The sequence below is a fragment of the Synchiropus splendidus genome, chromosome 13 (genome assembly GCF_027744825.2).
Source record: "Synchiropus splendidus isolate RoL2022-P1 chromosome 13, RoL_Sspl_1.0, whole genome shotgun sequence".
Lineage (NCBI taxonomy): Eukaryota > Metazoa > Chordata > Actinopteri > Syngnathiformes > Callionymidae > Synchiropus > Synchiropus splendidus.
Window position 1 is genome coordinate 19,476,285 of NC_071346.1, and position 15,729 is coordinate 19,492,013.

The following is a 15,729-nucleotide window of genomic DNA, read 5'->3' on the forward strand; positions in this document are numbered from 1 at the left end:
CCTGCAAAGATTTGGCACAATGCGTAAAACGCGTTTTCAGCCTGAGATAAGGTCGATTCCGGAACGCCATACATAAAAATGTTCATAACTGTGGAAAAACACTTCAGACAGCTTCGATTTGATGTGCAACTACTAGAAAGACCCTTTCTGTTGTAGTGGGAGGTGAACATTTCATGTTCTGAGGCTTCCCTGAGAAGTTATGGCACAATGCAGAAAAGGCGTTTCCAGCCTGAGATTAGGAGGGTTCCGGAACGCCAAACATAAAAATGTTGATAACTTTCGAAAAACACTTCAGACAACTTAGATTTGATGTGCAACTACTAGAAAGACCCTTTCTGCTATAGTGGGAGGTCAAAATTTCATGTTCTGAAGCTTCCCTGAAAAGTTATGACACAATGCGTAAAACGCGTTTTCAGCCTGAGATAAGGTCGATTCCAGAACGCCAAACATGAAAATGTTGATAACTTCGGAAAAACACTTCAGACAGCTTAGATTTGATGGGCAACTACTAGAAAGACCCTTTCTGCTGTAGTGTTAGGTCAAAATTTCATGTTCTGAATCTTCCCTGGAAAGTTATGGGACAATGCAGAAAACAATTTTTCATCCTGATATAAGGTCGATTCTGTAACGCCAAACATAAAAATGTTGATAACTTTGGGAAAACACTTCAGACAGCTTAGATTTGATGTGCAACTTCTATAAAGACCCTTTCTGCTATAGTGGGAGGTGAACATTTCATGTTCTGAAGCTTCCCTGAGAAGTTATGGCACAAAGCAGAAACCGCGTTTTCGGCCTGAGATACGGTGGTTTCCGAAACGCCAAACGTAAAAATGTTGATCACTTTGGAACAACACTTCAGACAGCTTAGATTTGATGTGCAAGTACTAGAAAGACCCTTTCTGCTATAGTGGGAGGTGAACATTTCATGTTCTGAAGCTTCCCTGAGAAGTTATGGCACAATGCGTAAAACGCGTTTTCAGGCTGAGATAAGGTCGATTCTGGAACGCCAAACATAAAAATGTTGATAACTTTCGAAAAACACTTCAGAGAGCTTAGATTTCATGCGCCACTACTAGAAAGACCCTTTCTGCTATAGTGGGACGTGAAAATTTCATGTTCTGAAGTTTCCCTGCAAAGTTATGGGACAATGCAGAAAACGATTTTTCATCCTGAGATAAGGCCGATTCCGGAACGCCAAACATAAAAATGTTGACAACTTTCGGAAAACATATCAGACAGCTTAGATTTGATGTGCAACTTCTAGAAAAACCCTTTCTGCTATAGTGGGGGGTAAAAATTTCATTTTCTGAAGCATCCCTGCAAAGTTATGGCACCATGCGTAAGACGCGTTTTCAGCCTGAGATAAGGTCGATTCCGGAACGCCAAGCATAAAAATGTTGATAACTTTGAAAAGACACGTCAGACAGCTTAGATTTGATATGCAACTACTAGAAAGACCCTTTCTACTATAGCGATAAGTGAAAATTTCATGTTCTGACGCTACACTGCAAAGTTATGGCACAATGCAGAAAACGCGTTTTCAGCCTGAGATAAGGTCGATTCCGGAACGCCAAACATAAAAATGTAGATAACTTTGGAAAAACACTTCAGACAGCTTAGATTTGATGTGCAACTACTTGAAAGACCCTTTCTGCCATTGTGGGAGGTGAAAATTTCATGTTCTGAAGCTTCCCTGCAAAGTTATGGCACAATGCAGAAAAGGCATCTTCAGCATGAGATAAGGTGGGTTCCAGAACGCCAAACATAAAAATGTTGATGACTTTGCAAAAAGACTTCAGACAGCTTAGATTTGATGTGCAACTATTAGAAAGACCCTTTCTGCAATAGTGGGTGGCGAACATTCGATGATCTGAAGCTTTATGCAAAGTTATGTCACAATGCATAAAACGCGTTTTCAGCCTGAGATAAGGTCGATTCCGGAACGCCAAACATAAAAATGTTGATAACTTTGGAAAAACACTTCAGACAGCTTCGATTTGATTTGCAACTACTAGAAAGACCCTTTCTGCTATAGTGGGAGGTGAACATTTCATGTTATGAAGCTTCCCTGCAAAGTTATGGCACAATGCGTAAAACGCGTTTTCAGCCTGAGATAAGTTCGATTCCGGAACGCCATACATAAAAATGTTGATAACTTTGGAAAAACACTTCAGACAGCTTCGATTTGATTTGCAACTACTAGAAAGACCCTTTCTGCTATAGTGGGAGGTGAACATTTCATGTTCTGAAGCTTCCCTGCAAAGTTATGGCACAATGCGTAAAACGCTGTTTCAGCCTGAGATAAGGTCGATTCCGGAACGGCATACATAACAATGTTGATAACTTTGGAAAAACACTGTAGAAAGCTTTGATTTGATGTGCAACTACTAAAAGGACCCTTTCTGCTATAGTCGGAGGTTAAAATTTCATGTTCGGAAGCTTCCCTGCAAAGATTTGGCACAATGCGTAAAACGCGTTTTCAGCCTGAGATAAGGTCGATTCCGGAACGCCATACATAAAAATGTTCATAACTGTGGAAAAACACTTCAGACAGCTTCGATTTGATGTGCAACTACTAGAAAGACCCTTTCTGTTGTAGTGGGAGGTGAACATTTCATGTTCTGAAGCTTCCCTGAGAAGTTATGGCACAATGCAGAAAAGGCGTTTCCAGCCTGAGATTAGGAGGGTTCCGGAACGCCAAACATAAAAATGTTGATAACTTTCGAAAAACACTTCAGACAACTTAGATTTGATGTGCAACTACTAGAAAGACCCTTTCTGCTATAGTGGGAGGTCAAAATTTCATGTTCTGAAGCTTCCCTGAAAAGTTATGACACAATGCGTAAAACGCGTTTTCAGCCTGAGATAAGGTCGATTCCAGAACGCCAAACATGAAAATGTTGATAACTTCGGAAAAACACTTCAGACAGCTTAGATTTGATGGGCAACTACTAGAAAGACCCTTTCTGCTGTAGTGTTAGGTCAAAATTTCATGTTCTGAATCTTCCCTGGAAAGTTATGGGACAATGCAGAAAACAATTTTTCATCCTGATATAAGGTCGATTCTGTAACGCCAAACATAAAAATGTTGATAACTTTGGGAAAACACTTCAGACAGCTTAGATTTGATGTGCAACTTCTATAAAGACCCTTTCTGCTATAGTGGGAGGTGAACATTTCATGTTCTGAAGCTTCCCTGAGAAGTTATGGCACAAAGCAGAAACCGCGTTTTCGGCCTGAGATACGGTGGTTTCCGAAACGCCAAACGTAAAAATGTTGATCACTTTGGAACAACACTTCAGACAGCTTAGATTTGATGTGCAAGTACTAGAAAGACCCTTTCTGCTATAGTGGGAGGTGAACATTTCATGTTCTGAAGCTTCCCTGAGAAGTTATGGCACAATGCGTAAAACGCGTTTTCAGGCTGAGATAAGGTCGATTCTGGAACGCCAAACATAAAAATGTTGATAACTTTCGAAAAACACTTCAGAGAGCTTAGATTTCATGCGCCACTACTAGAAAGACCCTTTCTGCTATAGTGGGACGTGAAAATTTCATGTTCTGAAGTTTCCCTGCAAAGTTATGGGACAATGCAGAAAACGATTTTTCATCCTGAGATAAGGCCGATTCCGGAACGCCAAACATAAAAATGTTGACAACTTTCGGAAAACATATCAGACAGCTTAGATTTGATGTGCAACTACTAGAAAGACCCTTTCTGCTATAGTGGGACGTGAAAATTTCATGTTCTGAAGCTTCCCTGCAAAGTTATGGTACAATGCCGAAAACGCGTTTTCAGCCTGAGATAAGGTGGGTTCCGGAACGCCAAACATAAAAATGTTGATAACTTTGGAAAAACACTTCAGACAGCTAAGATTTGATTTGCAACTACTAGAAAGACCCTTTCTGCTATTGTGGGAGGTGAAAAGTTCATTTTCTGGAACTTCCCTGCAAAGTTATGGCACAATGCGTAAAACGCGTCTTCAGCCTGAGATTAGCTCGATTCCGGAACGCCAAACATGAAAATGTTGATAACTTTCGAAAAACACTTCAGACAGCTTAGATTTGATGTGCAACTACTAAAAAGATCCTTTCTGCTATAGTGGGAGGTGAACATTTCATGTTCTGAAGCTTCCCTGAGAAGTTATGGCACAATGCGTAAAACGCGTTTTCAGGCTGAGATAAGGTCGATTCTGGAACGCCAAACATAAAAATGTTGATAACTTTCGAAAAACACTTCAGAGAGCTTAGATTTCATGCGCCACTACTAGAAAGACCCTTTCTGCTATAGTGGGACGTGAAAATTTCATGTTCTGAAGTTTCCCTGCAAAGTTATGGGACAATGCAGAAAACGATTTTTCATCCTGAGATAAGGCCGATTCCGGAACGCCAAACATAAAAATGTTGACAACTTTCGGAAAACATATCAGACAGCTTAGATTTGATGTGCAACTACTAGAAAGACCCTTTCTGCTATAGTGGGACGTGAAAATTTCATGTTCTGAAGCTTCCCTGCAAAGTTATGGTACAATGCCGAAAACGCGTTTTCAGCCTGAGATAAGGTGGGTTCCGGAACGCCAAACATAAAAATGTTGATAACTTTGGAAAAACACTTCAGACAGCTAAGATTTGATTTGCAACTACTAGAAAGACCCTTTCTGCTATTGTGGGAGGTGAAAAGTTCATTTTCTGGAACTTCCCTGCAAAGTTATGGCACAATGCGTAAAACGCGTCTTCAGCCTGAGATTAGCTCGATTCCGGAACGCCAAACATGAAAATGTTGATAACTTTCGAAAAACACTTCAGACAGCTTAGATTTGATGTGCAACTACTAAAAAGATCCTTTCTGCTATAGAGGGAGGTGAAAATTACATTTTCTGAAGCTTCCCTGCAAAGTTATGGCACAATGCGTAAAACGCGTTTTCAGCCTGAGATAAGGTCGATTCCAGAACGCCAAACATAAAAATGTTGATAACTTTGGAAAAACACTTCAGACAGCTGAGAATTGATGTGCAACTACTAGAAAGACACTTTCTGCTATAGTGGGAGGTGAAAATTTTATTTTCTGAATCTTCCCTGAGAATTTATGGCACAATGCACAAGACGCGTTTTCAGCCTGAGATAAGGTGGGTTCCGGAACGCCAAAGTTGATAACTTTGGAAAACACATTTCAGACAGCTTAGATTTGAGGTGCAACTACTAGAAGGACCCTTTCTGCTACAGTGGGTGGTTAAAATTTCATGTTCTAAAGGTTCCCATGGAAAGTTATGGAACAATGCAGAAAACGATTTTTCATCCTGAGATAAGGTCGATTACGGAACGCCAAACATAATAATGTTGATAACTTTGGAAAAACACTTCAGACAGCTTAGATTTGATGTGTAACTACTTGAAAGACCCTTTCTGCTATAGAGGGAGGTGAAACTTTCATGTTCTGAAGCTTTCCTTCAAAGTTATGGCACAATGCAGAAAACGCGTTTTCAGCCTGAGACAAGGTGGGTTCCGGAACGCCAAACATAAAAATGTTGATAACTTTGGAAAAAACATATCAGACACTTAGATTTGATGTGCAAGTACCAGAAAGACCCTTTCTGCTATAGTGGGAGGTGAACATTTCATGTTCTGAAGCTTCTCTGAGAAGTTATGGCAAAATGCGTAAAACGCGTTTTCTGGCTGAGATAAGGTCGATTCCGGAACGCCAAACATTAAAATGTTGATGACTTTGGAAAAACACTTCAGACAGCTTAGATTTGATGTGCAACTACTAGAAAGACCCTTTCTGCTATAGTGGGAGGTGAACATTTCATTTTCTGAAGCTTCCCTGCAAAGTTATGGGACAATGCAGAAAACGCGTTTTCAGCCTGAGATAAGGTCGATTCCAGAACGCCAAACATAAAAATGTTGATAACTTTGGAAAAACACTTCAGACAGCTAAGAATTGATGTGCAACTACTAGAAAGACACTTTCTGCTATAGTGGGAGGTGAAAATTTCATTTTCTGAATCTTCCCTGAGAATTTATGGCACAATGCACAAAACGCGTTTTCAGCCTGAGATAAGGTGGGTTCCGGAACGCCAAACGTAAAAATGTTGATAACTTTGGAAAAAACATTTCAGACAGCTTAGATTTGATGTGCAACTACTAGAAAGACCCTTTCTGCCACAGTGGGAGGTCAAAATTTCATGTTCTGAAGCTTCCCTGGAAAGTTATGGGACAATGCGTAAAACGCGTTTTCAGCCTGAGATAAGGTCGATTCCGGAACGCCAAACATAAAAATGTTGACAACTTTCGAAAAACACTTCAGACAGCTTTGATTTGATGTGCAACTACAAGAAAGAACCTTTCTGCTATAGTGGGAGCTAAAAATTTCATGTTCTGAAGCTTTCCTTCAAAGTAATGGCACAATGCGTAAAACGCGTTTTCAGCCTGAGATAAGGTGGGTTCCGGAACGTCAAACATAAAAATGTTGATAACTTTGGAAAAACCCTTCAGACACCTTAGATTTGATGTGTAACTACTAGAAAGACCCTTTCTGCTATAGTGGGAGGTGAAACTTTCATGTTCTGAAGCTTTCCTTCAAAGTAATGGCACAATGCGTAAAACGCGTTTTCAGGCTGAGATAAGGTCGATTTCGGAACGCCAAACATAAAAATGTTGATAACTTTGGAAAAACACTTCAGACAGCTTAGATTTGATGTGCAACTACTAGAAAGACCCTTTCTGCTATAGTGGGAAGTGAAAATTTCATGTTCTGAAGCTTCCCTGCAAAGTTATGGGACAATGCAGAAAACGCGTATTCAGCCTGAGATAAGGTGGGTTCCGCAACGCCAAACATAAAAATGTTGATAACTTTGGAAAAAACATATCAGACACTTAGATTTGATGTGCAAGTACCAGAAAGACCCTTTCTGCTATAGTGGGAGGTGAACATTTCATGTTCTGAAGCTTCCCTGAGAAGTTATGGCACAATGCGTAAAAACCCGTTTTCAGCCTGAGATAAGGTCGATTCCAGAACGCTAAACATAAAAATGTTGATAACTTTGGAAAAACACTTCAGACAGCTTAGATTTGATGTGCAACTATTAGAAAGACCCTTTCTGCTATAGTGGGAGGTGAACATTTCATGTTCTGAAGCTTCCCTGAGAAGTTATGGCACAATGCAGAAAACGCGTTTTCAGCCTGAGATAAGGTGGGTTCCGGAAAGCCAAGCGTAAAAATGTTGATAACTTTGGAATAACACTTCAGACAGCTTAGATTTGATGTGCAACTCCTAGAAAGACCCTTTCTGCGAGAGTGGGAGGTGAAAATTTCATGTTCTGAAGCTTCCCTGCAAAGTTATGGGACAATGCAGAAAACGATTTTTCATCCTGAGATAAGGTCGATTCCGCAACGCCATACATAAAAATGTTAATAACTTTGGAAAAACACATCAGCCAGCTTAGATTTGATGTGCAACTACTAGAAAGACCCTTTCTGCTATAGTGGGAGGTTAAAATTTCATGTTCGGAAGCTTCCATGCAAAGTTATGGCACCATGCAGACAAGGCGTTTTCAGCCTGAGATAAGGTCGATTCTGGAACGCCAAACATAAAAATGTTGATAACTTTCGAAAAACACTTCTGACAGGTTAGGTTTGATGTGCAACTACTAGAACGACCCTTTCTGCTATAGTGGGACCTGAAAATTTCATGTTCTGAAGCTCCCCTGCAAAGTTATGGCACAATGCAGAAAACGATTTTTCATCCTCAGATAAGGTCGATTCCGGAACGCCAAACATAAAAATGTTGATAACTTTCGAAAAACACTTCAGACAGCTTAGATTTGATGTGCAACTACTAGAAAGACCCTTTTTGCAATAGTGGGACGTGAAAATTTAATGTTCTGAAGCTTCCCGGCAAAGTTATGGCACAATGCCGAAAACGCGTTTTCAGCCTGAGATAAGGTGGGTTCCGGAACGCCAAACATAAAAATGTTGATAACTTTCGAAAAACACTTCAGACAGCTTAGATTTGATGTGCAACTTCTAGAAAGACCCTTTCTGCTATAGTAGGAGGTCAAAATTTCATGTTCTGAAGCTTCCCAAGGAAAGTTATGGAACAATGCAGAAAACGATTTTTCATCCTGAGATAAGGTCGATTACGGAACGCGAAACATAAAAATGTTCATAACTTTCGAAAAACAGTTCAGACAGCTTAGATTTGATGTGCAACTACTAGAAAGACCCTTTCTGGTATAGTGGGACGTGAAAAGTTCATTTTCTGGAACTTCCCTGCAAAGTTATGGCACAATGCGTAAAACGCGTCTTCAGCCTGAGATTAGCTCGATTCCGGAACGCCAAACATGAAAATGTTGATAACTTTCGAAAAACACTTCAGACAGCTTAGATTTGATGTGCAACTACTAAAAAGATCCTTTCTGCTATAGAGGGAGGTGAAAATTACATTTTCTGAAGCTTCCCTGCAAAGTTATGGCACAATGCGTAAAACGCGTTTTCAGCCTGAGATAAGGTCGATTCCAGAACGCCAAACATAAAAATGTTGATAACTTTGGAAAAACACTTCAGACAGCTGAGAATTGATGTGCAACTACTAGAAAGACACTTTCTGCTATAGTGGGAGGTGAAAATTTTATTTTCTGAATCTTCCCTGAGAATTTATGGCACAATGCACAAGACGCGTTTTCAGCCTGAGATAAGGTGGGTTCCGGAACGCCAAAGTTGATAACTTTGGAAAACACATTTCAGACAGCTTAGATTTGAGGTGCAACTACTAGAAGGACCCTTTCTGCTACAGTGGGTGGTTAAAATTTCATGTTCTAAAGGTTCCCATGGAAAGTTATGGAACAATGCAGAAAACGATTTTTCATCCTGAGATAAGGTCGATTACGGAACGCCAAACATAATAATGTTGATAACTTTGGAAAAACACTTCAGACAGCTTAGATTTGATGTGTAACTACTTGAAAGACCCTTTCTGCTATAGAGGGAGGTGAAACTTTCATGTTCTGAAGCTTTCCTTCAAAGTTATGGCACAATGCAGAAAACGCGTTTTCAGCCTGAGACAAGGTGGGTTCCGGAACGCCAAACATAAAAATGTTGATAACTTTGGAAAAAACATATCAGACACTTAGATTTGATGTGCAAGTACCAGAAAGACCCTTTCTGCTATAGTGGGAGGTGAACATTTCATGTTCTGAAGCTTCTCTGAGAAGTTATGGCAAAATGCGTAAAACGCGTTTTCTGGCTGAGATAAGGTCGATTCCGGAACGCCAAACATTAAAATGTTGATGACTTTGGAAAAACACTTCAGACAGCTTAGATTTGATGTGCAACTACTAGAAAGACCCTTTCTGCTATAGTGGGAGGTGAACATTTCATTTTCTGAAGCTTCCCTGAGAAGTTATGGCACAATGCAGAAAACGCGTTTTCAGCCTGAGATAAGGTTGATTCCGGAACGCCAAACATAAAAATGTTGATAACTTTGGAAAAAACATTTCAGACAGCTTAGATTTGATTTGCAACTACTAGAAAGACCCTTTCTGCTATAGAGGGAGGTGAATATTTCATGTTCTGAAGCTTCCCTGCAAAGTTATGGGACAATGCAGAAAACGCGTTTTCAGCCTGAGATAAGGTCGATTCCAGAACGCCAAACATAAAAATGTTGATAACTTTGGAAAAACACTTCAGACAGCTAAGAATTGATGTGCAACTACTAGAAAGACACTTTCTGCTATAGTGGGAGGTGAAAATTTCATTTTCTGAATCTTCCCTGAGAATTTATGGCACAATGCACAAAACGCGTTTTCAGCCTGAGATAAGGTGGGTTCCGGAACGCCAAACGTAAAAATGTTGATAACTTTGGAAAAAACATTTCAGACAGCTTAGATTTGATGTGCAACTACTAGAAAGACCCTTTCTGCCACAGTGGGAGGTCAAAATTTCATGTTCTGAAGCTTCCCTGGAAAGTTATGGGACAATGCGTAAAACGCGTTTTCAGCCTGAGATAAGGTCGATTCCGGAACGCCAAACATAAAAATGTTGACAACTTTCGAAAAACACTTCAGACAGCTTTGATTTGATGTGCAACTACAAGAAAGAACCTTTCTGCTATAGTGGGAGCTAAAAATTTCATGTTCTGAAGCTTTCCTTCAAAGTAATGGCACAATGCGTAAAACGCGTTTTCAGCCTGAGATAAGGTGGGTTCCGGAACGTCAAACATAAAAATGTTGATAACTTTGGAAAAACCCTTCAGACACCTTAGATTTGATGTGTAACTACTAGAAAGACCCTTTCTGCTATAGTGGGAGGTGAAACTTTCATGTTCTGAAGCTTTCCTTCAAAGTAATGGCACAATGCGTAAAACGCGTTTTCAGGCTGAGATAAGGTCGATTTCGGAACGCCAAACATAAAAATGTTGATAACTTTGGAAAAACACTTCAGACAGCTTAGATTTGATGTGCAACTACTAGAAAGACCCTTTCTGCTATAGTGGGAAGTGAAAATTTCATGTTCTGAAGCTTCCCTGCAAAGTTATGGGACAATGCAGAAAACGCGTATTCAGCCTGAGATAAGGTGGGTTCCGCAACGCCAAACATAAAAATGTTGATAACTTTGGAAAAAACATATCAGACACTTAGATTTGATGTGCAAGTACCAGAAAGACCCTTTCTGCTATAGTGGGAGGTGAACATTTCATGTTCTGAAGCTTCCCTGAGAAGTTATGGCACAATGCGTAAAAACCCGTTTTCAGCCTGAGATAAGGTCGATTCCAGAACGCTAAACATAAAAATGTTGATAACTTTGGAAAAACACTTCAGACAGCTTAGATTTGATGTGCAACTATTAGAAAGACCCTTTCTGCTATAGTGGGAGGTGAACATTTCATGTTCTGAAGCTTCCCTGAGAAGTTATGGCACAATGCAGAAAACGCGTTTTCAGCCTGAGATAAGGTGGGTTCCGGAAAGCCAAGCGTAAAAATGTTGATAACTTTGGAATAACACTTCAGACAGCTTAGATTTGATGTGCAACTCCTAGAAAGACCCTTTCTGCGAGAGTGGGAGGTGAAAATTTCATGTTCTGAAGCTTCCCTGCAAAGTTATGGGACAATGCAGAAAACGATTTTTCATCCTGAGATAAGGTCGATTCCGCAACGCCATACATAAAAATGTTAATAACTTTGGAAAAACACATCAGCCAGCTTAGATTTGATGTGCAACTACTAGAAAGACCCTTTCTGCTATAGTGGGAGGTTAAAATTTCATGTTCGGAAGCTTCCATGCAAAGTTATGGCACCATGCAGACAAGGCGTTTTCAGCCTGAGATAAGGTCGATTCTGGAACGCCAAACATAAAAATGTTGATAACTTTCGAAAAACACTTCTGACAGGTTAGGTTTGATGTGCAACTACTAGAACGACCCTTTCTGCTATAGTGGGACCTGAAAATTTCATGTTCTGAAGCTCCCCTGCAAAGTTATGGCACAATGCAGAAAACGATTTTTCATCCTCAGATAAGGTCGATTCCGGAACGCCAAACATAAAAATGTTGATAACTTTCGAAAAACACTTCAGACAGCTTAGATTTGATGTGCAACTACTAGAAAGACCCTTTTTGCAATAGTGGGACGTGAAAATTTAATGTTCTGAAGCTTCCCGGCAAAGTTATGGCACAATGCCGAAAACGCGTTTTCAGCCTGAGATAAGGTGGGTTCCGGAACGCCAAACATAAAAATGTTGATAACTTTCGAAAAACACTTCAGACAGCTTAGATTTGATGTGCAACTTCTAGAAAGACCCTTTCTGCTATAGTAGGAGGTCAAAATTTCATGTTCTGAAGCTTCCCAAGGAAAGTTATGGAACAATGCAGAAAACGATTTTTCATCCTGAGATAAGGTCGATTACGGAACGCGAAACATAAAAATGTTCATAACTTTCGAAAAACAGTTCAGACAGCTTAGATTTGATGTGCAACTACTAGAAAGACCCTTTCTGGTATAGTGGGACGTGAAAATTTCATGTTCTGAAGCTTCCCTGCAAAGTTATGGCACAATGCAGAAAACGCGTTTTCAGCTTGTGATAAGGTGGGTTCCAGAACGCCAAACATAAAAATGTTGATAACTTTCGAAAAACACTTCAGACAGCTTAGATTTGATGTGCAAATACTAGAAAAACCCTTTTTGCTATAGTGGGACGTGAAAATGTCATGTTCTGAAGCTTCCCTGCAAAGTTATGGCACAATGCAGAAAATGATTTTTCAGTCCGAGATAAGGTCGATTCTGGAACGCCAAACATAAAAATGTTGATAACTTTCGAAAAACACTTCAGACAGCTTAGATTTGATGTGCAACTACTAGAAAGACCCTTTCTGCTATAGTGGGACCTGAAAATGTCATGTTCTGAACCTTCCCTGCAAAGTTATGGCACAATGCAGAAAATGCATTTTCAGCTTGTGATAACTTGGGTTCCGGAACGCCAAACATAAAAATGTTGATAACTTTCGAAAAACACTTCAGACAGCCTAGATTTGATGTGCAAATACTCGAAAGACCCTTTCTGCTATAGTGGGACCTGAATATTTCATGTTCTGAAGCTTCCCTGCAAAGTTATGGCACAATGCCGAAAACGCGTTTTCAGCCTGAGTTAAGGTGGGTTCCAGAACGCCAAACATAAAAATGTTGATAATTTTGGAAAAACACTTCAGACAGCTTAGATTTGATGTGCAACTACTAGAAAGACCCTATCTGCTATAGTGGGAGGTGAACATTTCATGTTCTGAAGCTTCCCTGCAAAGTTATGGCACAATGCAGAAAACGCGTTTTCAGCTTGAGATAAGGGGGGTTCCGGAACGCCAAACATAAAAATGTTGATAACTTTGGAAAAACACTTCAGACAGCTTAGATTTGATGTGCAACTACTAGAAAGACCCTTTCTGCTATAGTGGGAGGTGAACATTTCATGTTCTGAAGCTTCCCTGAGAAGTTATGGCACAATGCAGAAAACGCGTGTTCAGTCTGAGATAAGGTGGTTTCCGAAACGCCAAACATAAAAATGTTGAGAGCTTTCGAAAAACACTTCAGACAACTTAGATTTGATGTGCAACTACTAGAAAGACCCTGTCTGTTATAGTGGGAGTTGAAACTTTCATGTTCTGAAGCTTCCCTGCAAAGTTAAGGAACAATGCAGAAAACGCGTTTTCAGCCTGAGGTCATTTGGGTTCCGGAACGCCAAACATAAAAATGTTGATAACTTTGGAAATTTTGATGTGCAACTACTAGAAAGACCCTTTCTGCTTTAGTGGGAGGTGAAAATGTCATGTTCTGAAGCTTCCCTGCAAAGTTATGGCACAATGCAGAAAACGCGTTTTCAGCCTGAGATAAGGTCGATTCCGGAACGCCAAACATAAAAATGTTGATAACTTTGGGAAAAACATTTCAGACAGCTTAGATTTGAAGTGCAACTACTAGAAAGACCCTTTATGCTATAGTGGGATGTGAAAATTTCATGTTCTGAAGCTTCCTTGCAAAGTTATGGCACGATGCAAAAAACGTGTTTTTAGCCTATGATAATGTGGGTTCCGGAGCGCCAAACGTAAAAATGTTGATAACTTTGGAAAAACACTTCAGATAGCTTAGATTTGATGTACAACGACTAGAAAGACCGTTTCTGCTATAGTGGGAGGTGAAAATTTCATGTTCTGAAGCTTTCCTTCAAAGTTATGGCACAATGCAGAAAATGCGTTTTCAGTCTGAGATAAGGTGGGTTCCGGAACGCCAAACATAAAAATGTTGATAACTTTGGAAAAACACTTCAGACAGCTTGGATTTGATGTGCAACTAATACAAGGACCCTGTCTGTTATAGTGGGAGTTGAAAATTTCATGTTCTGAAGCTTCCCTGCAAAGTTAAGGAACAATGCAGAAAACGCGTTTTCAGCCTGAGATAAGGTGGGTTCCGAAACGTCAAATATAAAAATGTTGATAACTTTGGAAAAAACATTTCAGACAGCTTAGATTTGATGTGCAACTACTAGAAAGACCCTTTCTGCTATAGTGGGGTGTGAAAATTTCATGTTCTGAACCTTCCCTGCAAAGTTATGGCACAATGCCGAAAACGCGTTTTCAGCCTGAGATAAGGTCGATTCCGGAACGCCAAACATAAAAATGTTGATAACTTTGGAAAAACACTTCAGACAGCTTAGATTTGATGTGCAAATACTAGAAAGACCCTTTCTGCTATAGTGGGAGGTGAACATTTCATGTTCTGAGGCTTCCCTGCAAAGTTATGGCACAATGCAGAAAACGCGTTTTCAGCTTGAGAAAAGGTCGATTCCGGAACGCCAAACATAAAAATGTTGATAACTTTGGAAAAACACTTCAGACAGCTTAGATTTGATGTGCAACTACTAGAAAAACCATTTCTGTTATAGTGGGACGTGAACATTTCATGTTCTGAAGCTTCCCTGCAAAGTTATGGCACAATGCAGATAACGCGTTTTCAGCTTGAGACAAGGTGGGTTCCGGAACGCCAAACATAAAAATGTTGATAACTTTGGAAAAACACTTCAGACAGCATAGATTTGATGTGCAACTACTAGAAAGACCCTTTCTGCTATAGTGGGACCTGAATATTTCATGTTCTGAAGCTTCCCTGCAAAGTTATGGCACAATGCCGAAAACGCCTTTTCAGCCTGAGTTAAGGTGGGTTCTGGAACGCCAAACATAAAAATGTTGATAATTTTGGAAAAACACTTCAGACAGCTTAGATTTGATGTGCAACTACGAGAAAGACCCTTTCTGCTATAGTGGGAGGTGAACATTTCATGTTCTGAAGCTTCCCTGCAAAGTTATGGCACAATGCAGAAAACGCATTTTCAGCTTGAGATAAGGTGGGTTCCGGAACGCCAAACATAAAAATGTTGATAACTTTGGAAAAACACTTCAGACAGCTTAGATTTGATGTGCAACTACTAGAAAGACCCTTTCTGCTATATAGGGAGGTGAAAATTTCATTTTCTGAAGCTTCCCTGCAAAGTTATGGCACAATGCGGAAAACGCGTTTTCAGCCCGAGATAAGGTCGTTTCCGGAACGCCAAACATAAAAATGTTGAGAGCTTTCGAAAAACACTTAAGACAACTTAGATTTGATGTGCAACTACTAGAAAGACCATGTCTGTTATAGTGGGAGTTGAAACTTTCATGTTCTGAAGCTTCCCTGCAAAGTTAAGGAACAATGCAGAAAACGCGTTTTCAGCCTGAGGTCATTTGGGTTCCGGAACGCCAAACATAAAAATGTTGATAACTTTCGGAAAAACATTTCAGACAGCTTAGATTTGAAGTGCAACTACTAGAAAGACCCTTTATGCTATAGTGGGATGTGAAAATTTCATGTTCTGAAGCTTCCTTGCAAAGTTATGGCACGATGCAAAAAACGTGTTTTTAGCCTATGATAATGTGGGTTCCGGAGCGCCAAACGTAAAAATGTTGATAACTTTGGAAAAACACTTCAGATAGCTTAGATTTGATGTCCAACGACTAGAAAGACCGTTTCTGCTATAGTGGGAGGTGAAAATTTCATGTTCTGAAGCTTTCCTTCAAAGTTATGGCACAATGCAGAAAATGCGTTTTCAGTCTGAGATAAGGTGGGTTCCGTAACGTCAAATATAAAAATGTTGATAACTTTGGAAAAAAAATTTCAGACAGCTTAGATTTGATGTGCAACTACTAGAAAGACCCTTTC